We start from the raw sequence: 25,375 nt of genomic DNA, 5'->3' as shown, positions 1-25,375 counted from the left end.
AAGTGCTTTGCCTGGGAATCTAATGCTGAGACCAAAGCCCAGTCAAGCCAAGAGCCGCCCCCAATGCACTTTTCCCCTCGCTTTCATATGAATAAAACTGCCACTTACTTGAAAATGGGGCTCCAAAGCTGAAGAACAGAGGCATATTTGGAAACTGAAGAAGCCCCACAGCAAGGTACTTTCATTATATTTATAGCAAATTTGCTGCTGAGAAACGCCCTTTATGTGTCAGCAAGCAGGCAGACTGGCTATAAAGCACTGCTGGTGTACTTGGGGGGTATAGCTCAGTGGTAGAGCATTTGACTGCAGATCAAGAGGTCCTCGGTTCAAATCCGAGTGCCCCCTTGTGCAAGTTTGGGTTGAAGATTTAAAAATGTCTTTTGGTTTTAACCTGCTAATGATATCATGAAAATGCTAAATGACATGATACTTCACTAGGCATGGTCGCACTTGCCATCCTTTGGCGATTTTTTAGAATTAACCGTTAGGAGCCCATGGCAAATATTTTGGAAATCATGATTCTATCATGTCAATAAAGGAGAATTTTTTCATCTATGAAGTTCATTTGAAGATTAGAAAAGTGAAAAAGAGATTTGTCAATATAAGTCTCTTCGGGACATTTCAAGTGCTTGTAATAATGCAGTAAAGTTGAAGACACATGAAATGGAGTCTGTCATGAAAGCCAGCAGATCAGCTTAGTCCGGCAGATAGAAGGGTTAGGGTGTCTCCCTAGCCCAGGGTGTCTCCGTTGCAAAGATATCTCCGCTTTTGACAATATGCAAGTGAGCACTTCGGATCGACCAGGGCATTCCGGTTGCTCCAAAGAGGTACATCTCCCACCGTAACGTGCTGCCCTTCGTCCCTCCCTCTTTCCCTCTGTATACCCAATTTCGACTGGCCCTGAGTTCTGTTGTACTCGCGCCTTTTCAAATTCTCGCTGGGAGACATTTCTTGAATTTTTCTCTTTCATCACATACCAAAATTTATAGCACTTCCGTTTCCCCATCCATGTAAATAGACGAGGGCTTTTTCTTTGGGTCAAGTACTATCGTTTAATGGTAGTATTTTGGGCTACACATTTCTCGCGATCTCAGTGTCCTAAGGTTGGGGGTATAGCTCAGTGGGAGAGCATTTGACTGCAGATCAAGAGGTCCTTGGTTCAAATCCGAGTGCCCCCTTGTTCGAGCTTCACTTGAAGCTTTTAAAAACCGTTGTGTCGATGGTTTAACGACTACGAATAGATGATGCTATTATGTAAAAATGAATTAACTCGACTGCAACAGTGGGAACACATTTGTCATATGTAAAATTCTAGAGAAGTTAAAGGGAGTCTGACAGCAGAAAGTTTGTTATTAACCTAATCCTAGTATAGTGTAGTAATTCTTGTGCACTTTCCAAATATGCCTCTGCTATGCAGCTGTGCAGGCCAAGGTTCAAGTCATTGTATCATTTCATTCACATGCAATTTGTTGTGGATTGGGGGTATAGCTCAGCGGTAGAGCATTTGACTGCAGATCAAGAGGTCCTCAGTTCAAATCCGAGTGCCCCCTTGTGCTAGTTCCTCTTGACGGTTTGATAAACCTTTGTGTGGGTAGTTTAAGGATTGCGAATAGACAAAGGTGTTATGTAAAAATGAATTAGCACGACTGCAGCAGTGAGAACAGGTATCCTGTTTATAAAGTGCTAGAGAGGTTAAATTGAGCCTATTAGCAGAAGATTTATCATAAACCTACTTACAGTATAGTGTAGTGGTGCTCGTGCACTTTCCACTTATGTCTCTGCTATGCAGCTTCGCAGACCAGTTTTCAAGGACATGTATGATTTTCTGCAGATAAAAATGAGACGAAAGTGCTTTGCCTGGGAATCTAATGCTGAGACCAAAGCCCAGTCAAGCCAAGAGCCGCCCCCAATGCACTTTTCCCCTCGCTTTCATATGAATAAAACTGCCACTTACTTGAAAATGGGGCTCCAAAGCTGAAGAACAGAGGCATATTTGGAAACTGAAGAAGCCCCACAGCAAGGTACTTTCATTATATTTATAGCAAATTTGCTGCTGAGAAACGCCCTTTATGTGTCAGCAAGCAGGCAGACTGGCTAGAAAGCTCTGCTGGTGTCCTTGGGGGGTATAGCTCAGTGGTAGAGCATTTGACTGCAGATCAAGAGGTCCTCGGTTCAAATCCGAGTGCCCCCTTGTGCAAGTTTGGGTTGAAGATTTAAAAATGTCTTTTGGTTTTAACCTGCTAATGATATCATGAAAATGCTAAATGACATGATACTTCTCTAGGCATGGTCGCACTTGCCATCCTTTGGCGATTTTTTAGAATTAACCGTTAGGAGCCCATGGCAAATATTTTGGAAATCATGATTCTATCATGTCAATAAAGGAGAATTTTTTCATCTATGAAGTTCATTTGAAGATTAGAAAAGTGAAAAAGAGATTTGTCAATATAAGTCTCTTCGGGACATTTCAAGTGCTTGTAATAATGCAGTAAAGTTGAAGACACATGAAATGGAGTCTGTCATGAAAGCCAGCAGATCAGCTTAGTCCGGCAGATAGAAGGGTTAGGGTGTCTCCCTAGCCCAGGGTGTCTCCGTTGCCCAGATATCTCCGCTTTTGACAATATGCAAGTGAGCTCTTCGGATCGACCAGGGCATTCCGGTTAGTCCAAAGAGGTACATCTCCCACCGTAACGTGCTGCCCTTCGTCCCTCCCTCTTTCCCTCTGTATACCCAATTTCGACTGGCCCTGAGTTCTGTTGTACTCGCGCCTTTTCAAATTCTCGCTGGGAGACATATCTTGAATTTTTCTTTTTCATCACATACCACAATTTATAGCACTTCCATTTCCCCATCCATGTAAATAGACGAGGGCTTTTTCTTTGGGTCAAGTAGTATCGTTAAATGGCAGTATTTTGGGGTACACATTTCTCGCGATCTCTGTGTCCTAAGGTTGGGGGTATAGCTCAGTGGGAGAGCATTTGACTGCAGATCAAGAAGTCCTTGGTTCAAATCCGAGTGCCCCCTTGTTCGAGCTTCACTTGAAGCTTTTAAAAACCGTTGTGTCGATGGTTTAACGACTACGAATAGATGATGCTATTATGTAAAAATGAATTAACTCGACTGCAACAGTGGGAACACATTTGTCATATGTAAAATTCTAGAGAAGTTAAAGGGAGTCTGACAGCAGAAAGTTTGTTATTAACCTAATCCCAGTATAATGTAGTAATTCTTGTGCACTTTCCAAATATGCCTCTGCTATGCAGCTGTGCAGGCCAAGGTTCAAGTCATTGTATCATTTCATTCACATGCAATTTGTTGTGGATTGGGGGTATAGCTCAGCGGTAGAGCATTTGACTGCAGATCAAGAGGTCCTCGGTTCAAATCCGAGTGCCCCCTTGTGCTAGTTCCTCTTGACGGTTTGATAAACCTTTGTGTGGGTAGTTTAAGGATTGCGAATAGACAAAGGTGTTATGTAAAAATAAATTAGCACGACTGCAGCAGTGAGAACAGGTATCCTGTTTATAAAGTGCTAGAGAGGTTAAATTGAGCCTATTAGCAGAAGATTTATCATAAACCTACTTACAGTATAGTGTAGTGGTGCTCGTGCACTTTCCACTTATGTCTCTGCTATGCAGCTTCGCAGACCAGTTTTCAAGGACATGTATGATTTTCTGCAGATAAAAATGAGACGAAAGTGCTTTGCCTGGAAATCTAATGCTGAGACCAAAGCCCAGTCAAGCCAAGAGCCGCCCCCAATGCACTTTTCCCCTCGCTTTCATATGAATAAAACTGCCACTTACTTGAAAATGGGGCTCCAAAGCTGAAGAACAGAGGCATATTTGGAAACTGAAGAAGCCCCACAGCAAGGTACTTTCATTATATTTATAGCAAATTTGCTGCTGAGAAACGCCCTTTATGTGTCAGCAAGCAGGCAGACTGGCTAGAAAGCTCTGCTGGTGTCCTTGGGGGGTATAGCTCAGTGGTAGAGCATTTGACTGCAGATCAAGAGGTCCTCGGTTCAAATCCGAGTGCCCCCTTGTGCAAGTTTGGGTTGAAGATTTAAAAATGTCTTTTGGTTTTAACCTGCTAATGATATCATGAAAATGCTAAATGACATGATACTTCTCTAGGCATGGTCGCACTTGCCATCCTTTGGCGATTTTTTAGAATTAACCGTTAGGAGCCCATGGCAAATATTTTGGAAATCATGATTCTGTCATGTCAATAAAGGAGAATTTTTTCATCTATGAAGTTCATTTGAAGATTAGAAAAGTGAAAAAGAGATTTGTCAATATAAGTCTCTTCGGGACATTTCAAGTGCTTGTAATAATGCAGTAAAGTTGAAGACACATGAAATGGAGTCTGTCATGAAAGCCAGCAGATCAGCTTAGTCCGGCAGATAGAAGGGTTAGGGTGTCTCCCTAGCCCAGGGTGTCACCGTTGCAAAGATATCTCCGCTTTTGACAATATGCAAGTGAGCACTTCGGATCGACCAGGGCATTCCGGTTGCTCCAAAGAGGTACATCTCCCACCGTAACGTGCTGCCCTTCGTCCCTCCCTCTTTCCCTCTGTATACCCAATTTCGACTGGCCCTGAGATCTGTTGTACTCGCGCCTTTTCAAATACTCGCTGGGAGACATTTCTTGAATTTTTCTCTTTCATCACATACCAAAATTTATAGCACTTCCATTTCCCCATCCATGTAAATAGACGAGGGCTTTTTCTTTGGGTCAAGTACTATCGTTTAATGGTAGTATTTTGGGGTACACATTTCTCGCGATCTCAGTGTCCTAAGGTTGAGGGTATAGCTCAGTGGGAGAGCATTTGACTGCAGATCAAGAGGTCCTTGGTTCAAATCCGAGTGCCCCCTTGTTCGAGCTTCACTTGAAGCTTTTAAAAACCGTTGTGTCGATGGTTTAACGACTACGAATAGATGATGCTATTATGTAAAAATGAATTAACTCGACTGCAACAGTGGGAACACATTTGTCATGTGTAAAATTCTAGAGAAGTTAAAGGGAGTCTGACAGCAGAAAGTTTGTTATTAACCTAATCCCAGTATAGTGTAGTAATTCTTGTGCACTTTCCAAATATGCCTCTGCTATGCAGCTGTGCAGGCCAAGGTTCAAGTCATTGTATCATTTCATTCACATGCAATTTGTTGTGGATTGGGGGTATAGCTCAGCGGTAGAGCTTTTGACTGCAGATCAAGAGGTCCTCGGTTCAAATCCGAGTGCCCTCTTGTGCTAATTTCTCTTGACGGTTTGATAAACCTTTGTGTGGGTAGTTTAAGGATTGCGAATAGACAAAGGTGTTATGTAAAAATGAATTAGCACGACTGCAGCAGTGAGAACAGGTATCCTGTTTATAAAGTGCTAGAGAGGTTAAATTGAGCCTATTAGCAGAAGATTTATCATAAACCTACTTACAGTATAGTGTAGTGGTGCTCGTGCACTTTCCACTTATGTCTCTGCTATGCAGCTTCGCAGACCAGTTTTCAAGGACATGTATGATTTTCTGCAGATAAAAATGAGACGAAAGTGCTTTGCCTGGGAATCTAATGCTGAGACCAAAGCCCAGTCAAGCCAAGAGCCGCCCCCAATGCACTTTTCCCCTCGCTTTCATATGAATAAAACTGCCACTTACTTGAAAATGGGGCTCCAAAGCTGAAGAACAGAGGCATATTTGGAAACTGAAGAAGCCCCACAGCAAGGTACTTTCATTATATTTATAGCAAATTTGCTGCTGAGAAACGCCCTTTATGTGTCAGCAAGCAGGCAGACTGGCTAGAAAGCTCTGCTGGTGTACTTGGGGGGTATAGCTCAGTGGTAGAGCATTTGACTGCAGATCAAGAGATCTTCGGCTCAAATCCGAGTGCCCCCCTGTGCAAGTTTGGGTTGAAGATTTAAAAATGTCTTTTGGTTTTAACCTGCTAATGATATCATGAAAATGCTAAATGACATGATACTTCTCTAGGCATGGTCGCACTTGCCATCCTTTGGCGATTTTTTAGAATTAACCGTTAGGAGCCCATGGCAAATATTTTGGAAATCATGATTCTATCATGTCAATAAAGGAGAATTTTTTCATCTATGAAGTTCATTTGAAGATTAGAAAAGTGAAAAAGAGATTTGTCAATATAAGTCTCTTCGGGACATTTCAAGTGCTTGTAATAATGCAGTAAAGTTGAAGACACATGAAATGGAGTCTGTCATGAAAGCCAGCAGATCAGCTTAGTCCGGCAGATAGAAGGGTTAGGGTGTCTCCCTAGCCCAGGGTGTCTCCGTTGCAAAGATATCTCCGCTTTTGACAATATGCAAGTGAGCACTTCGGATCGACCAGGGCATTCCGGTTGCTCCAAAGAGGTACATCTCCCACCGTAACGTGCTGCCCTTCGTCCCTCCCTCTTTCCCTCTGTATACCCAATTTCGACTGGCCCTGAGATCTGTTGTACTCGCGCCTTTTCAAATTCTCGCTGGGAGACATTTCTTGAATTTTTCTCTTTCATCACATACCAAAATTTATAGCACTTCCATTTCCCCATCCATGTAAATAGACGAGGGCTTTTTCTTTGGGTCAAGTACTATCGTTTAATGGTAGTATTTTGGGCTACACATTTCTCGCGATCTCAGTGTCCTAAGGTTGGGGGTATAGCTCAGTGGGAGAGCATTTGACTGCAGATCAAGAGGTCCTTGGTTCAAATCCGAGTGCCCCCTTGTTCGAGCTTCACTTGAAGCTTTTAAAAACCGTTGTGTCGATGGTTTAACGACTACGAATAGATGATGCTATTATGTAAAAATGAATTAACTCGACTGCAACAGTGGGAACACATTTGTCATATGTAAAATTCTAGAGAAGATAAAGGGAGTCTGACAGCAGAAAGTTTGTTATTAACCTAATCCCAGTATAGTGTAGTAATTCTTGTGCACTTTCCAAATATGCCTCTGCTATGCAGCTGTGCAGGCCAAGGTTCAAGTCATTGTATCATTTCATTCACATGCAATTTGTTGTGGTTTGGGGGTATAGCTCAGCGGTAGAGCCTTTGACTGCAGATCAAGAGGTCCTCGGTTCAAATCCGAGTGCCCCCTTGTGCTAATTTCTGTTGACGGTTTGATAAACCTTTGTGTGGGTAGTTTAAGGATTGCGAATAGACAAAGGTGTTATGTAAAAATGAATTAGCACGACTGCAGCAGTGAGAACAGGTATCCTGTTTATTAAGTGCTAGAGAGGTTAAATTGAGCCTATTAGCAGAAGATTTATCATAAACCTACTTACAGTATAGTGTAGTGGTGCTCGTGCACTTTCCACTTATGTCTCTGCTATGCAGCTTCGCAAACCAGTTTTCAAGGACATGTATGATTTTCTGCAGATAAAAATGAGACGAAAGTGCTTTGCCTGGAAATCTAATGCTGAGACCAAAGCCCAGTCAAGCCAAGAGCCGCCCCCAATGCACTTTTCCCCTCGCTTTCATATGAATAAAACTGCCACTTACTTGAAAATGGGGCTCCAAAGCTGAAGAACAGAGGCATATTTGGAAACTGAAGAAGCCCCACAGCAAGGTACTTTCATTATATTTATAGCAAATTTGCTGCTGAGAAACGCCCTTTATGTGTCAGCAAGCAGGCAGACTGGCTAGAAAGCTCTGCTGGTGTACTTGGGGGGTATAGCTCAGTGGTAGAGCATTTGACTGCAGATCAAGAGATCTTCGGCTCAAATCCGAGTGCCCCCTTGTGCAAGTTTGGGTTGAAGATTTAAAAATGTCTTTTGGTTTTAACCTGCTAATGATATCATGAAAATGCTAAATGACATGATACTTCTCTAGGCATGGTCGCACTTGCCATCCTTTGGCGATTTTTTAGAATTAACCGTTAGGAGCCCATGGCAAATATTTTGGAAATCATGATTCTATCATGTCAATAAAGGAGAATTTTTTCATCTATGAAGTTCATTTGAAGATTAGAAAAGTGAAAAAGAGATTTGTCAATATAAGTCTCTTCGGGACATTTCAAGTGCTTGTAATAATGCAGTAAAGTTGAAGACACATGAAATGGAGTCTGTCATGAAAGCCAGCAGATCAGCTTAGTCCGGCAGATAGAAGGGTTAGGGTGTCTCCCTAGCCCAGGGTGTCTCCGTTGCAAAGATATCTCCGCTTTTGACAATATGCAAGTGAGCACTTCGGATCGACCAGGGCATTCCGGTTGCTCCAAAGAGGTACATCTCCCACCGTAACGTGCTGCCCTTCGTCCCTCCCTCTTTCCCTCTGTATACCCAATTTCGACTGGCCCTGAGATCTGTTGTACTCGCGCCTTTTCAAATACTCGCTGGGAGACATTTCTTGAATTTTTCTCTTTCATCACATACCAAAATTTATAGCACTTCCATTTCCCCATCCATGTAAATAGACGAGGGCTTTTTCTTTGGGTCAAGTACTATCGTTTAATGGTAGTATTTTGGGCTACACATTTCTCGCGATCTCAGTGTCCTAAGGTTGGGGGTATAGCTCAGTGGGAGAGCATTTGACTGCAGATCAAGAGGTCCTGGGTTCAAATCCGAGTGCCCCCTTGTTCGAGCTTCACTTGAAGCTTTTAAAAACCGTTGTGTCGATGGTTTAACGACTACGAATAGATGATGCTATTATGTAAAAATGAATTAACTCGACTGCAACAGTGGGAACACATTTGTCATGTGTAAAATTCTAGAGAAGTTAAAGGGAGTCTGACAGCAGAAAGTTTGTTATTAACCTAATCCCAGTATAGTGTAGTAATTCTTGTGCACTTTCCAAATATGCCTCTGCTATGCAGCTGTGCAGGCCAAGGTTCAAGTCATTGTATCATTTCATTCACATGCAATTTGTTGTGGATTGGGGGTATAGCTCAGCGGTAGAGCATTTGACTGCAGATCAAGAGGTCCTCGGTTCAAATCCGAGTGCCCCCTTGTGCAAGTTTGGGTTGAAGATTTAAAAATGTCTTTTGGTTTTAACCTTCTAATGATATCATGAAAATGCTAAATGACATGATACTTCTCTAGGCATGGTCGCACTTGCCATCCTTTGGCGATTTTTTAGAATTAACCGTTAGGAGCCCATGGCAAATATTTTGGAAATCATGATTCTATCATGTCAATAAAGGAGAATTTTTTCATCTATGAAGTTCATTTGAAGATTAGAAAAGTGAAAAAGAGATTTGTCAATATAAGTCTCTTCGGGACATTTCAAGTGCTTGTAATAATGCAGTAAAGTTGAAGACACATGAAATGGAGTCTGTCATGAAAGCCAGCAGATCAGCTTAGTCCGACAGATAGAAGGGTTAGGGTGTCTCCCTAGCCCAGGGTGTCTCCGTTGCCCAGATATCTCCGCTTTTGACAATATGCAAGTGAGCTCTTCGGATCGACCAGGGCATTCCGGTTGCTCCAAAGAGGTACATCTCCCACCGTAACGTGCTGCCCTTCGTCCCTCCCTCTTTCCCTCTGTATACCCAATTTCGACTGGCCCTGAGTTCTGTTGTACTCGCGCCTTTTCAAATTCTCGCTGGGAGACATATCTTGAATTTTTCTTTTTCATCACATACCAAAATTTATAGCACTTCCATTTCCCCATCCATGTAAATAGACGAGGGCTTTTTCTTTGGGTCAAGTACTATCGTTAAATGGTAGTATTTTCGGGTACACATTTCTCGCGATCTCAGTGTCCTAAGGTTGGGGGTATAGCTCAGTGGGAGAGCATTTGACTGCAGATCAAGAGGTCCTTGGTTCAAATCCGAGTGCCCCCTTGTTCGAGCTTCACTTGAAGCTTTTAAAAACCGTTGTGTCGATGGTTTAACGACTACGAATAGATGATGCTATTATGTAAAAATGAATTAACTCGACTGCAACAGTGGGAACACATTTGTCATATGTAAAATTCTAGAGAAGTTAAAGGGAGTCTGACAGCAGAAAGTTTGTTATTAACCTAATCCCAGTATAGTGTAGTAATTCTTGTGCACTTTCCAAATATGCCTCTGCTATGCAGCTGTGCAGGCCAAGGTTCAAGTCATTGTATCATTTCATTCACATGCAATTTGTTGTGGATTGGGGGTATAGCTCAGCGGTAGAGCATTTGACTGCAGATCAAGAGGTCCTCGGTTCAAATCCGGGTGCCCCCTTGTGCTAGTTTCTCTTGTCGGTTTGATAAACCTTTGTGTGGGTAGTTTAAGGATTGCGAATAGACAAAGGTGTTATGTAAAAATGAATTAGCACGACTGCAGCAGTGAGAACAGGTATCCTGTTTATAAAGTGCTAGAGAGGTTAAATTGAGCCTATTAGCAGAAGATTTATCATAAACCTACTTACAGTATAGTGTAGTGGTGCTCGTGCACTTTCCACTTATGTCTCTGCTATGCAGCTTCGCAGACCAGTTTTCAAGGACATGTATGATTTTCTGCAGATAAAAATGAGACGAAAGTGCTTTGCCTGGGAATCTAATGCTGAGACCAAAGCCCAGTCAAGCCAAGAGCCGCCCCCAATGCACTTTTCCCCTCGCTTTCATATGAATAAAACTGCCACTTACTTGAAAATGGGGCTCCAAAGCTGAAGAACAGAGGCATATTTGGAAACTGAAGAAGCCCCACAGCAAGGTACTTTCATTATATTTATAGCAAATTTGCTGCTGAGAAACGCCCTTTATGTGTCAGCAAGCAGGCAGACTGGCTATAAAGCTCTGCTGGTGTACTTGGGGGGTATAGCTCAGTGGTAGAGCATTTGACTGCAGATCAAGAGGTCCTCAGTTCAAATCCGAGTGCCCCCTTGTGCAAGTTTGGGTTGAAGATTTAAAAATGTCTTTTGGTTTTAACCTGCTAATGATATCATGAAAATGCTAAATGACATGATACTTCTCTAGGCATGGTCGCACTTGCCATCCTTTGGCGATTTTTTAGAATTAACCGTTAGGAGCCCATGGCAAATATTTTGGAAATCATGATTCTATCATGTCAATAAAGGAGAATTTTTTCATCTATGAAGTTCATTTGAAGATTAGAAAAGTGAAAAAGAGATTTGTCAATATAAGTCTCTTCGGGACATTTCAAGTGCTTGTAATAATGCAGTAAAGTTGAAGACACATGAAATGGAGTCTGTCATGAAAGCCAGCAGATCAGCTTAGTCCGGCAGATAGAAGGGTTAGGGTGTCTCCCTAGCCCAGGGTGTCTCCGTTGCCCAGATATCTCCGCTTTTGACAATATGCAAGTGAGCTCTTCGGATCGACCAGGGCATTCCGGTTGCTCCAAAGAGGTACATCTCCCACCGTAACATGCTGCCCTTCGTCCCTCCCTCTTTCCCTCTGTATACCCAATTTCGACTGGCCCTGAGTTCTGTTGTACTCACGCCTTTTCAAATTCTCGCTGGGAGACATTTCTTGAATTTTTCTCTTTCATCACATACCAAAATTTATAGCACTTCCATTTCCCCATCCATGTAAATAGACGAGGGCTTTTTCTTTGGGTCAAGTACTATCGTTTAATGGTAGTATTTTGGGCTACACATTTCTCGCGATCTCAGTGTCCTAAGGTTGGGGGTATAGCTCAGTGGGAGAGCATTTGACTGCAGATCAAGAGGTCCTTGGTTCAAATCCAAGTGCCCCCTTGTTCGAGCTTCACTTGAAGCTTTTAAAAACCATTGTGTCGATGGTTTAACGACTACGAATAGATGATGCTATTATGTAAAAATGAATTAACTCGACTGCAACAGTGGGAACACATTTGTCATATGTAAAATTCTAGAGAAGTTAAAGGGAGTCTGACAGCAGAAAGTTTGTTATTAACCTAATCCCAGTATAGTGTAGTAATTCTTGTGCACTTTCCAAATATGCCTCTGCTATGCAGCTGTGCAGGCCAAGGTTCAAGTCATTGTATCATTTCATTCACATGCAATTTGTTGTGGATTGGGGGTATAGCTCAGCGGTAGAGCCTTTGACTGCAGATCAAGAGGTCCTCGGTTCAAATCCGAGTGCCCCCTTGTGCTAATTTCTCTTGACGGTTTGATAAACCTTTGTGTGGGTAGTTTAAGGATTGCGAATAGACAAAGGTGTTATGTAAAAATGAATTAGCACGACTGCAGCAGTGAGAACAGGTATCCTGTTTATAAAGTGCTAGAGAGGGTAAATTGAGCCTATTAGCAGAAGATTTATCATAAACCTACTTACAGTATAGTGTAGTGGTGCTCGTGCACTTTCCACTTATGTCTCTGCTATGCAGCTTCGCAGACCAGTTTTCAAGGACATGTATGATTTTCTGCAGATAAAAATGAGACGAAAGTGCTTTGCCTGGGAATCTAATGCTGAGACCAAAGCCCAGTCAAGCCAAGAGCCGCCCCCAATGCACTTTTCCCCTCGCTTTCATATGAATAAAACTGCCACTTACTTGAAAATGGGGCTCCAAAGCTGAAGAACAGAGGCATATTTGGAAACTGAAGAAGCCCCACAGCAAGGTACTTTCATTATATTTATAGCAATTTTGCTGCTGAGAAACGCCCTTTATGTGTCAGCAAGCAGGCAGACTGGCTAGAAAGCTCTGCTGGTGTACTTGGGGGGTATAGCTCAGTGGTAGAGCATTTGACTGCAGATCAAGAGGTCCTCGGTTCAAATCCGAGTGCCCCCTTGTGCAAGTTTGGGTTGAAGATTTAAAAATGTCTTTTGGTTTTAACCTGCTAATGATATCATGAAAATGCTAAATGACATGATACTTCTCTAGGCATGGTCGCACTTGCCATCCTTTGGCGATTTTTTAGAATTAACCGTTAGGAGCCCATGGCAAATATTTTGGAAATCATGATTCTATCATGTCAATAAAGGAGAATTTTTTCATCTATGAAGTTCATTTGAAGATTAGAAAAGTGAAAAAGAGATTTGTCAATATAAGTCTCTTCGGGACATTTCAAGTGCTTGTAATAATGCAGTAAAGTTGAAGACACATGAAATGGAGTCTGTCATGAAAGCCAGCAGATCAGCTTAGTCCGGCAGATAGAAGGGTTAGGGTGTCTCCCTAGCCCAGGGTGTCTCCGTTGCCCAGATATCTCCGCTTTTGACAATATGCAAGTGAGCTCTTCGGATCGACCAGGGCATTCCGGTTGCTCCAAAGAGGTACATCTCCCACCGTAACGTGCTGCCCTTCGTCCCTCCCTCTTTCCCTCTGTATACCCAATTTCGACTGGCCCTGAGTTCTGTTGTACTCGCGCCTTTTCAAATTCTCGCTGGGAGACATATCTTGAATTTTTCTTTTTCATCACATACCAAAATTTATAGCACTTCCATTTCCCCATCCATGTAAATAGACGAGGGCTTTTTCTTTGGGTCAAGTACTATCGTTAAATGGTAGTATTTTGGGGTACACATTTCTCGCGATCTCTGTGTCCTAAGGTTGGGGGTATAGCTCAGTGGGAGAGCATTTGACTGCAGATCAAGAGGTCCTTGGTTCAAATCCGAGTGCCCCCTTGTTCGAGCTTCACTTGAAGCTTTTAAAAACCGTTGTGTCGATGGTTTAACGACTACGAATAGATGATGCTATTATGTAAAAATGAATTAACTCGACTGCAACAGTGGGAACACATTTGTCATATGTAAAATTCTAGAGAAGTTAAAGGGAGTCTGACAGCAGAAAGTTTGTTATTAACCTAATCCCAGTATAGTGTAGTAATTCTTGTGCACTTTCCAAATATGCCTCTGCTATGCAGCTGTGCAGGCCAAGGTTCAAGTCATTGTATCATTTCATTCACATGCAATTTGCTGTGGATTGGGGGTATAGCTCAGCGGTAGAGCATTTGACTGCAGATCAAGAGGTCCTCGGTTCAAATCCGAGTGCCCCCTTGTGCTAGTTTCTCTTGTCGGTTTGATAAACCTTTGTGTGGGTAGTTTAAGGATTGCGAATAGACAAAGGTGTTATGTAAAAATGAATTAGCACGACTGCAGCAGTGAGAACAGGTATCCTGTTTATAAAGTGCTAGAGAGGTTAAATTGAGCCTATTAGCAGAAGATTTATCATAAACCTACTTACAGTATAGTGTAGTGGTGCTCGTGCACTTTCCACTTATGTCTCTGCTATGCAGCTTCGCAGACCAGTTTTCAAGGACATGTACGATTTTCTGCAGATAAAAATGAGACGAAAGTGCTTTGCCTGGGAATCTAATGCTGAGACCAAAGCCCAGTCAAGCCAAGAGCCGCCCCCAATGCACTTTTCCCCTCGCTTTCATATGAATAAAGCTGCCACTTACTTGAAAATGGGGCTCCAAAGCTGAAGAACAGAGGCATATTTGGAAACTGAAGAAGCCCCACAGCAAGGTACTTTCATTATATTTATAGCAAATTTGCTGCTGAGAAACGCCCTTTATGTGTCAGCAAGCAGGCAGACTGGCTAGAAAGCTCTGCTGGTGTACTTGGGGGGTATAGCTCAGTGGTAGAGCATTTGACTGCAGATCAAGCGGTCCTCGGCTCAAATCCGAGTGCCCCCTTGTGCAAGTTTGGGTTGAAGATTTAAAAATGTCTTTTGGTTTTAACCTGCTAATGATATCATGAAAATGCTAAATGACATGATACTTCTCTAGGCATGGTCGCACTTGCCATCCTTTGGCGATTTTTTAGAATTAACCGTTAGGAGCCCATGGCAAATATTTTGGAAATCATGATTCTATCATGTCAATAAAGGAGAATTTTTTCATCTATGAAGTTCATTTGAAGATTAGAAAAGTGAAAAAGAGATTTGTCAATATAAGTCTCTTCGGGACATTTCAAGTGCTTGTAATAATGCAGTAAAGTTGAAGACACATGAAATGGAGTCTGTCATGAAAGCCAGCAGATCAGCTTAGTCCGGCAGATAGAAGGGTTAGGGTGTCTCCCTAGCCCAGGGTGTCTCCGTTGCAAAGATATCTCCGCTTTTGACAATATGCAAGTGAGCACTTCGGATCGACCAGGGCATTCTGGTTGCTCCAAAGAGGTACATCTCCCACCGTAACGTGCTGCCCTTCGTCCCTCCCTCTTTCCCTCTGTATACCCAATTTCGACTGGCCCTGAGATCTGTTGTACTCGCGCCTTTTCAAATACTCGCTGGGAGACATTTCTTGAATTTTTCTCTTTCATCACATACCAAAATTTATAGCACTTCCATTTCCCCATCCATGTAAATAGACGAGGGCTTTTTCTTTGGGTCAAGTACTATCGTTTAATGGTAGTATTTTGGGCTACACATTTCTCGCGATCTCAGTGTCCTAAGGTTGGGGGTATAGATCAGTGGGAGAGCATTTGACTGCAGATCAAGAGGTCCTTGGTTCAAATCCGAGTGCCCCCTTGTTCGAGCTTCACTTGAAGCTTTTAAAAACCGTTGTGTCGATGGTTTAACGACTACGAATAGATGATGCTATTATGTAAAAATGAATTAACTCGACTGCAACAGTGGGAACACATTTGTCATGTGTAAAATTCTAGAGAAGTTAAAGGGAGTCTGACAGCAGAAAGTTTGTTATTAACCTAATCCCAGTATAGTGTAGTAATTCTTGTGCACTTTCCAAATATGCCTCTGCTATGCAGCTGTGCAGGCCAAGGTTCAAGTCATTGTATCATTTCATTCACATGCAATTTGTTGTGGTTTGGGGGTATAGCTCAGCGGTAGAGCCTTTGACTGCAGATCAAGAGGTCCTCGGTTCAAATCTGAGTGCCCCCTTGTGCTAATTTCTGTTGACTGTTTGATAAACCTTTGTGTGGGTAGTTTAAGGATTGCGAATAGACAAAGGTGTTATGTAAAAATGAATTAGCACGACTGCAGCAGTGAGAACAGGTATCCTGTTTATTAAGTGCTAGAGAGGTTAAATTGAGCCTATTAGCAGAAGATTTATCATAAACCTACTTACAGTATAGTGTAGTGGTGCTCGTGCACTTTCCACTTATGTCTCTGCTATGCAGCTTCGCAGACCAGTTTTCAAGGACATGTATGATTTTCTGCAGATAAAAATGAGACGAAAGTGCTTTGCCTGGAAATCTAATGCTGAGACCAAAGCCCAGTCAAGCCAAGAGCCGCCCCCAATGCACTTTTCCCCTCGCTTTCATATGAATAAAACTGCCACTTACTTGAAAATGGGGCTCCAAAGCTGAAGAACAGAGGCATATTTGGAAACTGAAGAAGCCCCACAGCAAGGTACTTTCATTATATTTATAGCAAATTTGCTGCTGAGAAACGCCCTTTATGTGTCAGCAAGCAGGCAGACTGGCTAGAAAGCTCTGCTGGTGTACTTGGGGGGTATAGCTCAGTGGTAGAGCATTTGACTGCAGATCAAGAGGTCCTCGGTTCAAATCCGAGTGCCCCCTTGTGCAAGTTTGGGTTGAAGATTTAAAAATGTCTTTTGGTTTTAACCTGCTAATGATATCATGAAAATGCTAAATGACATGATACTTCTCTAGGCATGGTCGCACTTGCCATCCTTTGGCGATTTTTTAGAATTAACCGTTAGGAGCCCATGGCAAATATTTTGGAAATCATGATTCTATCATGTCAATAAAGGAGAATTTTTTCATCTATGAAGTTCATTTGAAGATTAGAAAAGTGAAAAAGAGATTTGTCAATATAAGTCTCTTCGGGACATTTCAAGTGCTTGTAATAATGCAGTAAAGTTGAAGACACATGAAATGGAGTCTGTCATGAAAGCCAGCAGATCAGCTTAGTCCGGCAGATAGAAGGGTTAGGGTGTCTCCCTAGCCCAGGGTGTCTCCGTTGCAAAGATATCTCCGCTTTTGACAATATGCAAGTGAGCACTTCGGATCGACCAGGGCATTCCGGTTGCTCCAAAGAGGTACATCTCCCACCGTAACGTGCTGCCCTTCGTCCCTCCCTCTTTCCCTCTGTATACCCAATTTCGACTGGCCCTGAGATCTGTTGTACTCGCGCCTTTTCAAATACTCGCTGGGAGACATTTCTTGAATTTTTCTCTTTCATCACATACCAAAATTTATAGCACTTCCATTTCCCCATCCATGTAAATAGACGAGGGCTTTTTCTTTGGGTCAAGTACTATCGTTTAATGGTAGTATTTTGGGCTACACATTTCTCGCGATCTCAGTGTCCTAAGGTTGGGGGTATACCTCAGTGGGAGAGCATTTGACTGCAGATCAAGAGGTCCTGGGTTCAAATCCGAGTGCCCCCTTGTTCGAGCTTCACTTGAAGCTTTTAAAAACCGTTGTGTCGATGGTTTAACGACTACGAATAGATGATGCTATTATGTAAAAATGAATTAACTCGACTGCAACAGTGGGAACACATTTGTCATGTGTAAAATTCTAGAGAAGTTAAAGGGAGTCTGACAGCAGAAAGTTTGTTATTAACCTAATCCCAGTATAGTGTAGTAATTCTTGTGCACTTTCCAAATATGCCTCTGCTATGCAGCTGTGCAGGCCAAGGTTCAAGTCATTGTATCATTTCATTCACATGCAATTTGTTGTGGATTGGGGGTATAGCTCAGCGGTAGAGCATTTGACTGCAGATCAAGAGGTCCTCGGTTCAAATCCGAGTGCCCCCTTGTGCTAGTTTCTCTTGTCGGTTTGATAAACCTTTGTGTGGGTAGTTTAAGGATTGCGAATAGACAAAGGTGTTATGTAAAAATGAATTAGCACGACTGCAGCAGTGAGAACAGGTATCCTGTTTATAAAGTGCTAGAGAGGTTAAATTGAGCCTATTAGCAGAAGATTTATCATAAACCTACTTACAGTATAGTGTAGTGGTGCTCGTGCACTTTCCACTTATGTCTCTGCTATGCAGCTTCGCAGACCAGTTTTCAAGGACATGTATGATTTTCTGCAGATAAAAATGAGACGAAAGTGCTTTGCCTGGGAATCTAATGCTGAGACCAAAGCCCAGTCAAGCCAAGAGCCGCCCCCAATGCACTTTTCCCCTCGCTTTCATATGAATAAAACTGCCACTTACTTGAAAATGGGGCTCCAAAGCTGAAGAACAGAGGCATATTTGGAAACTGAAGAAGCCCCACAGCAAGGTACTTTCATTATATTTATAGCAAATTTGCTGCTGAGAAACGCCCTTTATGTGTCAGCAAGCAGGCAGACTGGCTATAAAGCTCTGCTGGTGTACTTGGGGGGTATAGCTCAGTGGTAGAGCATTTGACTGCAGATCAAGAGGTCCTCGGTTCAAATCCGAGTGCCCCCTTGTGCAAGTTTGGGTTGAAGATTTAAAAATGTCTTTTGGTTTTAACCTGCTAATGATATCATGAAAATGCTAAATGACATGATACTTCACTAGGCATGGTCGCACTTGCCATCCTTTGGCGATTTTTTAGAATTAACCGTTAGGAGCCCATGGCAAATATTTTGGAAATCATGATTCTATCATGTCAATAAAGGAGAATTTTTTCATCTATGAAGTTCATTTGAAGATTAGAAAAGTGAAAAAGAGATTTGTCAATATAAGTCTCTTCGGGACATTTCAAGTGCTTGTAATAATGCAGTAAAGTTGAAGACACATGAAATGGAGTCTGTCATGAAAGCCAGCAGATCAGCTTAGTCCGGCAGATAGAAGGGTTAGGGTGTCTCCCTAGCCCAGGGTGTCTCCGTTGCAAAGATATCTCCGCTTTTGACAATATGCAAGTGAGCACTTCGGATCGACCAGGGCATTCCGGTTGCTCCAAAGAGGTACATCTCCCACCGTAACGTGCTGCCCTTCGTCCCTCCCTCTTTCCCTCTGTATACCCAATTTCGACTGGCCCTGAGTTCTGTTGTACTCGCGCCTTTTCAAATTCTCGCTGGGAGACATTTCTTGAATTTTTCTCTTTCATCACATACCAAAATTTATAGCACTTCCGTTTCCCCATCCATGTAAATAGACGAGGGCTTTTTCTTTGGGTCAAGTACTATCGTTTAATGGTAGTATTTTGGGCTACACATTTCTCGCGATCTCAGTGTCCTAAGGTTGGGGGTATAGCTCAGTGGGAGAGCATTTGACTGCAGATCAAGAGGTCCTTGGTTCAAATCCGAGTGCCCCCTTGTTCGAGCTTCACTTGAAGCTTTTAAAAACCGTTGTGTCGATGGTTTAACGACTACGAATAGATGATGCTATTATGTAAAAATGAATTAACTCGACTGCAACAGTGGGAACACATTTGTCATATGTAAAATTCTAGAGAAGTTAAAGGGAGTCTGACAGCAGAAAGTTTGTTATTAACCTAATCCTAGTATAGTGTAGTAATTCTTGTGCACTTTCCAAATATGCCTCTGCTATGCAGCTGTGCAGGCCAAGGTTCAAGTCATTGTATCATTTCATTCACATGCAATTTGTTGTGGATTGGGGGTATAGCTCAGCGGTAGAGCATTTGACTGCAGATCAAGAGGTCCTCAGTTCAAATCCGAGTGCCCCCTTGTGCTAGTTCCTCTTGACGGTTTGATAAACCTTTGTGTGGGTAGTTTAAGGATTGCGAATAGACAAAGGTGTTATGTAAAAATGAATTAGCACGACTGCAGCAGTGAGAACAGGTATCCTGTTTATAAAGTGCTAGAGAGGTTAAATTGAGCCTATTAGCAGAAGATTTATCATAAACCTACTTACAGTATAGTGTAGTGGTGCTCGTGCACTTTCCACTTATGTCTCTGCTATGCAGCTTCGCAGACCAGTTTTCAAGGACATGTATGATTTTCTGCAGATAAAAATGAGACGAAAGTGCTTTGCCTGGGAATCTAATGCTGAGACCAAAGCCCAGTCAAGCCAAGAGCCGCCCCCAATGCACTTTTCCCCTCGCTTTCATATGAATAAAACTGCCACTTACTTGAAAATGGGGCTCCAAAGCTGAAGAACAGAGGCATATTTGGAAACTGAAGAAGCCCCACAGCAAGGTACTTTCATTATATTTATAGCAAATTTGCTGCTGAGAAACGCCCTTTATGTGTCAGCAAGCAGGCAGACTGGCTAGAAAGCTCTGCTGGTGTCCTTGGGGGGTATAGCTCAGTGGTAGAGCATTTGACTGCAGATCAAGAGGTCCTCGGTTCAAATCCGAGTGCCCCCTTGTGCAAGTTTGGGTTGAAGATTTAAAAATGTCTTTTGGTTTTAACCTGCTAATGATATCATGAAAATGCTAAATGACATGATACTTCTCTAGGCATGGTCGCACTTGCCATCCTTTGGCGATTTTTTAGAATTAACCGTTAGGAGCCCATGGCAAATATTTTGGAAATCATGATTCTATCATGTCAATAAAGGAGAATTTTTTCATCTATGAAGTTCATTTGAAGATTAGAAAAGTGAAAAAGAGATTTGTCAATATAAGTCTCTTCGGGACATTTCAAGTGCTTGTAATAATGCAGTAAAGTTGAAGACACATGAAATGGAGTCTGTCATGAAAGCCAGCAGATCAGCTTAGTCCGGCAGATAGAAGGGTTAGGGTGTCTCCCTAGCCCAGGGTGTCTCCGTTGCAAAGATATCTCCGCTTTTGACAATATGCAAGTGAGCACTTCGGATCGACCAGGGCATTCCGGTTGCTCCAAAGAGGTACATCTCCCACCGTAACGTGCTGCCCTTCGTCCCTCCCTCTTTCCCTCTGTATACCCAATTTCGACTGGCCCTGAGATCTGTTGTACTCGCGCCTTTTCAAATACTCGCTGGGAGACATTTCTTGAATTTTTCTCTTTCATCACATACCAAAATTTATAGCACTTCCATTTCCCCATCCATGTAAATAGACGAGGGCTTTTTCTTTGGGTCAAGTACTATCGTTTAATGGTAGTATTTTGGGCTACACATTTCTCGCGATCTCAGTGTCCTAAGGTTGGGGGTATACCTCAGTGGGAGAGCATTTGACTGCAGATCAAGAGGTCCTGGGTTCAAATCCGAGTGCCCCCTTGTTCGAGCTTCACTTGAAGCTTTTAAAAACCGTTGTGTCGATGGTTTAACGACTACGAATAGATGATGCTATTATGTAAAAATGAATTAACTCGACTGCAACAGTGGGAACACATTTGTCATGTGTAAAATTCTAGAGAAGTTAAAGGGAGTCTGACAGCAGAAAGTTTGTTATTAACCTAATCCCAGTATAGTGTAGTAATTCTTGTGCACTTTCCAAATATGCCTCTGCTATGCAGCTGTGCAGGCCAAGGTTCAAGTCATTGTATCATTTCATTCACATGCAATTTGTTGTGGATTGGGGGTATAGCTCAGCGGTAGAGCATTTGACTGCAGATCAAGAGGTCCTCGGTTCAAATCCGAGTGCCCCCTTGTGCTAGTTTCTCTTGTCGGTTTGATAAACCTTTGTGTGGGTAGTTTAAGGATTGCGAATAGACAAAGGTGTTATGTAAAAATGAATTAGCACGACTGCAGCAGTGAGAACAGGTATCCTGTTTATAAAGTGCTAGAGAGGTTAAATTGAGCCTATTAGCAGAAGATTTATCATAAACCTACTTACAGTATAGTGTAGTGGTGCTCGTGCACTTTCCACTTATGTCTCTGCTATGCAGCTTCGCAGACCAGTTTTCAAGGACATGTATGATTTTCTGCAGATAAAAATGAGACGAAAGTGCTTTGCCTGGGAATCTAATGCTGAGACCAAAGCCCAGTCAAGCCAAGAGCCGCCCCCAATGCACTTTTCCCCTCGCTTTCATATGAATAAAACTGCCACTTACTTGAAAATGGGGCTCCAAAGCTGAAGAACAGAGGCATATTTGGAAACTGAAGAAGCCCCACAGCAAGGTACTTTCATTATATTTATAGCAAATTTGCTGCTGAGAAACGCCCTTTATGTGTCAGCAAGCAGGCAGACTGGCTATAAAGCTCTGCTGGTGTACTTGGGGGGTATAGCTCAGTGGTAGAGCATTTGACTGCAGATCAAGAGGTCCTCGGTTCAAATCCGAGTGCCCCCTTGTGCAAGTTTGGGTTGAAGATTTAAAAATGTCTTTTGGTTTTAACCTGCTAATGATATCATGAAAATGCTAAATGACATGATACTTCTCTAGGCATGGTCGCACTTGCCATCCTTTGGCGATTTTTTAGAATTAACCGTTAGGAGCCCATGGCAAATATTTTGGAAATCATGATTCTATCATGTCAATAAAGGAGAATTTTTTCATCTATGAAGTTCATTTGAAGATTAGAAAAGTGAAAAAGAGATTTGTCAATATAAGTCTCTTCGGGACATTTCAAGTGCTTGTAATAATGCAGTAAAGTTGAAGACACATGAAATGGAGTCTGTCATGAAAGCCAGCAGATCAGCTTAGTCCGGCAGATAGAAGGGTTAGGGTGTCTCCCTAGCCCAGGGTGTCTCCGTTGCAAAGATATCTCCGCTTTTGACAATATGCAAGTGAGCACTTCGGATCGACCAGGGCATTCCGGTTGCTCCAAAGAGGTACATCTCCCACCGTAACGTGCTGCCCTTCGTCCCTCCCTCTTTCCCTCTGTATACCCAATTTCGACTGGCCCTGAGTTCTGTTGTACTCGCGCCTTTTCAAATTCTCGCTGGGAGACATTTCTTGAATTTTTCTCTTTCATCACATACCAAAATTTATAGCACTTCCGTTTCCCCATCCATGTAAATAGACGAGGGCTTTTTCTTTGGGTCAAGTACTATCGTTTAATGGTAGTATTTTGGGCTACACATTTCTCGCGATCTCAGTGTCCTAAGGTTGGGGGTATAGCTCAGTGGGAGAGCATTTGACTGCAGATCAAGAGGTCCTTGGTTCAAATCCGAGTGCCCCCTTGTTCGAGCTTCACTTGAAGCTTTTAAAAACCGTTGTGTCGATGGTTTAACGACTACGAATAGATGATGCTATTATGTAAAAATGAATTAACTCGACTGCAACAGTGGGAACACATTTGTCATATGTAAAATTCTAGAGAAGTTAAAGGGAGTCTGACAGCAGAAAGTTTGTTATTAACCTAATCCTAGAATAGTGTAGTAATTCTTGTGCACTTTCCAAATATGCCTCTGCTATGCAGCTGTGCAGGCCAAGGTTCAAGTCATTGTATCATTTCATTCACATGCAATTTGTTGTGGATTGGGGGTATAGCTCAGCGGTAGAGCATTTGACTGCAGATCAAGAGGTCCTCAGTTCAAATCCGAGTGCCCCCTTGTGCTAGTTCCTCTTGACGGTTTGATAAACCTTTGTGTGGGTAGTTTAAGGATTGCGAATAGACAAAGGTGTTATGTAAAAATGAATTAGCACGACTGCAGCAGTGAGAACAGGTATCCTGTTTATAAAGTGCTAGAGAGGTTAAATTGAGCCTATTAGCAGAAGATTTATCATAAACCTACTTACAGTATAGTGTAGTGGTGCTCGTGCACTTTCCACTTATGTCTCTGCTATGCAGCTTCGCAGACCAGTTTTCAAGGACATGTATGATTTTCTGCAGATAAAAATGAGACGAAAGTGCTTTGCCTGGGAATCTAATGCTGAGACCAAAGCCCAGTCAAGCCAAGAGCCGCCCCCAATGCACTTTTCCCCTCGCTTTCATATGAATAAAACTGCCACTTACTTGAAAATGGGGCTCCAAAGCTGAAGAACAGAGGCATATTTGGAAACTGAAGAAGCCCCACAGCAAGGTACTTTCATTATATTTATAGCAAATTTGCTGCTGAGAAACGCCCTTTATGTGTCAGCAAGCAGGCAGACTGGCTAGAAAGCTCTGCTGGTGTCCTTGGGGGGTATAGCTCAGTGGTAGAGCATTTGACTGCAGATCAAGAGGTCCTCGGTTCAAATCCGAGTGCCCCCTTGTGCAAGTTTGGGTTGAAGATTTAAAAATGTCTTTTGGTTTTAACCTGCTAATGATATCATGAAAATGCTAAATGACATGATACTTCTCTAGGCATGGTCGCACTTGCCATCCTTTGGCGATTTTTTAGAATTAACCGTTAGGAGCCCATGGCAAATATTTTGGAAATCATGATTCTATCATGTCAATAAAGGAGAATTTTTTCATCTATGAAGTTCATTTGAAGATTAGAAAAGTGAAAAAGAGATTTGTCAATATAAGTCTCTTCGGGACATTTCAAGTGCTTGTAATAATGCAGTAAAGTTGAAGACACATGAAATGGAGTCTGTCATGAAAGCCAGCAGATCAGCTTAGTCCGGCAGATAGAAGGGTTAGGGTGTCTCCCTAGCCCAGGGTGTCACCGTTGCAAAGATATCTCCGCTTTTGACAATATGCAAGTGAGCACTTCGGATCGACCAGGGCATTCCGGTTGCTCCAAAGAGGTACATCTCCCACCGTAACGTGCTGCCCTTCGTCCATCCCTCTTTCCCTCTGTATACCCAATTTCGACTGGCCCTGAGATCTGTTGTACTCGCGCCTTTTCAAATTCTCGCTGGGAGACATTTCTTGAATTTTTCTCTTTCATCACATACCAAAATTTATAGCACTTCCATTTCCCCATCCATGTAAATAGACGAGGGCTTTTTCTTTGGGTCAAGTACTATCGTTTAATGGTAGTATTTTGGGCTACACATTTCTCGCGATCTCAGTGTCCTAAGGTTGGGGGTATAGCTCAGTGGGAGAGCATTTGACTGCAGATCAAGAGGTCCTTGGTTCAAATCCGAGTGCCCCCTTGTTCGAGCTTCACTTGAAGCTTTTAAAAACCGTTGTGTCGATGGTTTAACGACTACGAATAGATGATGCTATTATGTAAAAATGAATTAACTCGACTGCAACAGTGGGAAAACATTTGTCATATGTAAAATTCTAGAGAAGTTAAAGGGAGTCTGACAGCAGAAAGTTTGTTATTAACCTAATCCCAGTATAGTGTAGTAATTCTTGTGCACTTTCCAAATATGCCTCTGCTATGCAGCTGTGCAGGCCAAGGTTCAAGTCATTGTATCATTTTATTCACATGCAATTTGTTGTGGATTGGGGGTATAGCTCAGCGGTAGAGCATTTGACTGCAGATCAAGAGGTCCTCGGTTCAAATCCGAGTGCCCACTTGTGCTAGTTTCTCTTGACGGTTTGATAAACCTTTGTGTGGGTAGTTTAAGGATTGCGAATAGACAAAGGTGTTATGTAAAAATGAATTAGCACGACTGCAGCAGTGAGAACAGGTATCCTGTTTATAAAGTGCTAGAGAGGTTAAATTGAGCCTATTAGCAGAAGAATTATCATAAACCTACTTACAGTATAGTGTAGTGGTGCTCGTGCACTTTCCACTTATGTCTCTGCTATGCAGCTTCGCAGACCAGTTTTCAAGGACATGTATGATTTTCTGCAGATAAAAATGAGACGAAAGTGCTTTGCCTGGGAATATAATGCTGAGACCAAAGCCCAGTCAAGCCAAGAGCCGCCCCCAATGCACTTTTCCCCTCGCTTTCATATGAATAAAACTGCCACTTACTTGAAAATGGGGCTCCAAAGCTGAAGAACAGAGGCATATTTGGAAACTGAAGAAGCCCCACAGC

At 42.5% G+C, this 25,375-nt stretch overlaps 39 non-coding genes across 39 annotated transcripts; all 39 read left to right on the top strand.

Moving 5' to 3' along the window:
* The first annotated feature begins 273 nt into the window (after positions 1–273).
* On the top strand, positions 274–345 carry TRNAC-GCA (transfer RNA cysteine (anticodon GCA)). The gene has a single exon. It is a non-coding gene; the product is annotated as a tRNA-Cys (tRNA).
* A 761-nt stretch (positions 346–1,106) lies between these two features.
* On the top strand, positions 1,107–1,178 carry TRNAC-GCA (transfer RNA cysteine (anticodon GCA)). The gene has a single exon. It is a non-coding gene; the product is annotated as a tRNA-Cys (tRNA).
* Positions 1,179–1,478: 300 nt separating this feature from the next.
* Positions 1,479–1,550, top strand: TRNAC-GCA (transfer RNA cysteine (anticodon GCA)). The gene has a single exon. It is a non-coding gene; the product is annotated as a tRNA-Cys (tRNA).
* A 569-nt stretch (positions 1,551–2,119) lies between these two features.
* TRNAC-GCA (transfer RNA cysteine (anticodon GCA)) lies at positions 2,120–2,191 on the top strand. Its single transcript has one exon. It is a non-coding gene; the product is annotated as a tRNA-Cys (tRNA).
* Positions 2,192–2,952: 761 nt separating this feature from the next.
* Positions 2,953–3,024, top strand: TRNAC-GCA (transfer RNA cysteine (anticodon GCA)). Its single transcript has one exon. It is a non-coding gene; the product is annotated as a tRNA-Cys (tRNA).
* Positions 3,025–3,324: 300 nt separating this feature from the next.
* On the top strand, positions 3,325–3,396 carry TRNAC-GCA (transfer RNA cysteine (anticodon GCA)). Its single transcript has one exon. It is a non-coding gene; the product is annotated as a tRNA-Cys (tRNA).
* A 569-nt stretch (positions 3,397–3,965) lies between these two features.
* TRNAC-GCA (transfer RNA cysteine (anticodon GCA)) lies at positions 3,966–4,037 on the top strand. Its single transcript has one exon. It is a non-coding gene; the product is annotated as a tRNA-Cys (tRNA).
* Positions 4,038–4,798: 761 nt separating this feature from the next.
* On the top strand, positions 4,799–4,870 carry TRNAC-GCA (transfer RNA cysteine (anticodon GCA)). Its single transcript has one exon. It is a non-coding gene; the product is annotated as a tRNA-Cys (tRNA).
* Positions 4,871–5,170: 300 nt separating this feature from the next.
* On the top strand, positions 5,171–5,242 carry TRNAC-GCA (transfer RNA cysteine (anticodon GCA)). Its single transcript has one exon. It is a non-coding gene; the product is annotated as a tRNA-Cys (tRNA).
* A 569-nt stretch (positions 5,243–5,811) lies between these two features.
* TRNAC-GCA (transfer RNA cysteine (anticodon GCA)) lies at positions 5,812–5,883 on the top strand. The gene has a single exon. It is a non-coding gene; the product is annotated as a tRNA-Cys (tRNA).
* A 761-nt stretch (positions 5,884–6,644) lies between these two features.
* Positions 6,645–6,716, top strand: TRNAC-GCA (transfer RNA cysteine (anticodon GCA)). The gene has a single exon. It is a non-coding gene; the product is annotated as a tRNA-Cys (tRNA).
* Positions 6,717–7,016: 300 nt separating this feature from the next.
* On the top strand, positions 7,017–7,088 carry TRNAC-GCA (transfer RNA cysteine (anticodon GCA)). Its single transcript has one exon. It is a non-coding gene; the product is annotated as a tRNA-Cys (tRNA).
* Positions 7,089–7,657: 569 nt separating this feature from the next.
* TRNAC-GCA (transfer RNA cysteine (anticodon GCA)) lies at positions 7,658–7,729 on the top strand. The gene has a single exon. It is a non-coding gene; the product is annotated as a tRNA-Cys (tRNA).
* Positions 7,730–8,490: 761 nt separating this feature from the next.
* Positions 8,491–8,562, top strand: TRNAC-GCA (transfer RNA cysteine (anticodon GCA)). Its single transcript has one exon. It is a non-coding gene; the product is annotated as a tRNA-Cys (tRNA).
* A 300-nt stretch (positions 8,563–8,862) lies between these two features.
* TRNAC-GCA (transfer RNA cysteine (anticodon GCA)) lies at positions 8,863–8,934 on the top strand. The gene has a single exon. It is a non-coding gene; the product is annotated as a tRNA-Cys (tRNA).
* A 761-nt stretch (positions 8,935–9,695) lies between these two features.
* TRNAC-GCA (transfer RNA cysteine (anticodon GCA)) lies at positions 9,696–9,767 on the top strand. Its single transcript has one exon. It is a non-coding gene; the product is annotated as a tRNA-Cys (tRNA).
* A 300-nt stretch (positions 9,768–10,067) lies between these two features.
* On the top strand, positions 10,068–10,139 carry TRNAC-GCA (transfer RNA cysteine (anticodon GCA)). The gene has a single exon. It is a non-coding gene; the product is annotated as a tRNA-Cys (tRNA).
* Positions 10,140–10,708: 569 nt separating this feature from the next.
* Positions 10,709–10,780, top strand: TRNAC-GCA (transfer RNA cysteine (anticodon GCA)). The gene has a single exon. It is a non-coding gene; the product is annotated as a tRNA-Cys (tRNA).
* A 761-nt stretch (positions 10,781–11,541) lies between these two features.
* On the top strand, positions 11,542–11,613 carry TRNAC-GCA (transfer RNA cysteine (anticodon GCA)). The gene has a single exon. It is a non-coding gene; the product is annotated as a tRNA-Cys (tRNA).
* Positions 11,614–11,913: 300 nt separating this feature from the next.
* Positions 11,914–11,985, top strand: TRNAC-GCA (transfer RNA cysteine (anticodon GCA)). Its single transcript has one exon. It is a non-coding gene; the product is annotated as a tRNA-Cys (tRNA).
* A 569-nt stretch (positions 11,986–12,554) lies between these two features.
* TRNAC-GCA (transfer RNA cysteine (anticodon GCA)) lies at positions 12,555–12,626 on the top strand. The gene has a single exon. It is a non-coding gene; the product is annotated as a tRNA-Cys (tRNA).
* A 761-nt stretch (positions 12,627–13,387) lies between these two features.
* TRNAC-GCA (transfer RNA cysteine (anticodon GCA)) lies at positions 13,388–13,459 on the top strand. The gene has a single exon. It is a non-coding gene; the product is annotated as a tRNA-Cys (tRNA).
* Positions 13,460–13,759: 300 nt separating this feature from the next.
* On the top strand, positions 13,760–13,831 carry TRNAC-GCA (transfer RNA cysteine (anticodon GCA)). Its single transcript has one exon. It is a non-coding gene; the product is annotated as a tRNA-Cys (tRNA).
* Positions 13,832–14,400: 569 nt separating this feature from the next.
* Positions 14,401–14,472, top strand: TRNAC-GCA (transfer RNA cysteine (anticodon GCA)). Its single transcript has one exon. It is a non-coding gene; the product is annotated as a tRNA-Cys (tRNA).
* A 761-nt stretch (positions 14,473–15,233) lies between these two features.
* Positions 15,234–15,305, top strand: TRNAC-GCA (transfer RNA cysteine (anticodon GCA)). The gene has a single exon. It is a non-coding gene; the product is annotated as a tRNA-Cys (tRNA).
* Positions 15,306–15,605: 300 nt separating this feature from the next.
* TRNAC-GCA (transfer RNA cysteine (anticodon GCA)) lies at positions 15,606–15,677 on the top strand. Its single transcript has one exon. It is a non-coding gene; the product is annotated as a tRNA-Cys (tRNA).
* Positions 15,678–16,246: 569 nt separating this feature from the next.
* TRNAC-GCA (transfer RNA cysteine (anticodon GCA)) lies at positions 16,247–16,318 on the top strand. The gene has a single exon. It is a non-coding gene; the product is annotated as a tRNA-Cys (tRNA).
* A 1,133-nt stretch (positions 16,319–17,451) lies between these two features.
* On the top strand, positions 17,452–17,523 carry TRNAC-GCA (transfer RNA cysteine (anticodon GCA)). The gene has a single exon. It is a non-coding gene; the product is annotated as a tRNA-Cys (tRNA).
* Positions 17,524–18,092: 569 nt separating this feature from the next.
* Positions 18,093–18,164, top strand: TRNAC-GCA (transfer RNA cysteine (anticodon GCA)). Its single transcript has one exon. It is a non-coding gene; the product is annotated as a tRNA-Cys (tRNA).
* Positions 18,165–18,925: 761 nt separating this feature from the next.
* On the top strand, positions 18,926–18,997 carry TRNAC-GCA (transfer RNA cysteine (anticodon GCA)). The gene has a single exon. It is a non-coding gene; the product is annotated as a tRNA-Cys (tRNA).
* Positions 18,998–19,297: 300 nt separating this feature from the next.
* On the top strand, positions 19,298–19,369 carry TRNAC-GCA (transfer RNA cysteine (anticodon GCA)). The gene has a single exon. It is a non-coding gene; the product is annotated as a tRNA-Cys (tRNA).
* A 569-nt stretch (positions 19,370–19,938) lies between these two features.
* On the top strand, positions 19,939–20,010 carry TRNAC-GCA (transfer RNA cysteine (anticodon GCA)). The gene has a single exon. It is a non-coding gene; the product is annotated as a tRNA-Cys (tRNA).
* A 1,133-nt stretch (positions 20,011–21,143) lies between these two features.
* TRNAC-GCA (transfer RNA cysteine (anticodon GCA)) lies at positions 21,144–21,215 on the top strand. The gene has a single exon. It is a non-coding gene; the product is annotated as a tRNA-Cys (tRNA).
* Positions 21,216–21,784: 569 nt separating this feature from the next.
* Positions 21,785–21,856, top strand: TRNAC-GCA (transfer RNA cysteine (anticodon GCA)). Its single transcript has one exon. It is a non-coding gene; the product is annotated as a tRNA-Cys (tRNA).
* A 761-nt stretch (positions 21,857–22,617) lies between these two features.
* Positions 22,618–22,689, top strand: TRNAC-GCA (transfer RNA cysteine (anticodon GCA)). The gene has a single exon. It is a non-coding gene; the product is annotated as a tRNA-Cys (tRNA).
* A 300-nt stretch (positions 22,690–22,989) lies between these two features.
* Positions 22,990–23,061, top strand: TRNAC-GCA (transfer RNA cysteine (anticodon GCA)). Its single transcript has one exon. It is a non-coding gene; the product is annotated as a tRNA-Cys (tRNA).
* A 569-nt stretch (positions 23,062–23,630) lies between these two features.
* On the top strand, positions 23,631–23,702 carry TRNAC-GCA (transfer RNA cysteine (anticodon GCA)). Its single transcript has one exon. It is a non-coding gene; the product is annotated as a tRNA-Cys (tRNA).
* A 761-nt stretch (positions 23,703–24,463) lies between these two features.
* Positions 24,464–24,535, top strand: TRNAC-GCA (transfer RNA cysteine (anticodon GCA)). The gene has a single exon. It is a non-coding gene; the product is annotated as a tRNA-Cys (tRNA).
* A 300-nt stretch (positions 24,536–24,835) lies between these two features.
* TRNAC-GCA (transfer RNA cysteine (anticodon GCA)) lies at positions 24,836–24,907 on the top strand. The gene has a single exon. It is a non-coding gene; the product is annotated as a tRNA-Cys (tRNA).
* Positions 24,908–25,375: the final 468 nt, after the last annotated feature.

Source organism: Leptodactylus fuscus, chromosome 1 (assembly GCF_031893055.1).
Source record: "Leptodactylus fuscus isolate aLepFus1 chromosome 1, aLepFus1.hap2, whole genome shotgun sequence".
Taxonomy (NCBI): Eukaryota; Metazoa; Chordata; class Amphibia; order Anura; family Leptodactylidae; genus Leptodactylus; species Leptodactylus fuscus.
The sequence above is the reverse complement of the archived record's forward strand: the minus strand, read 5'-3'. Positions and strand labels throughout refer to the sequence as shown.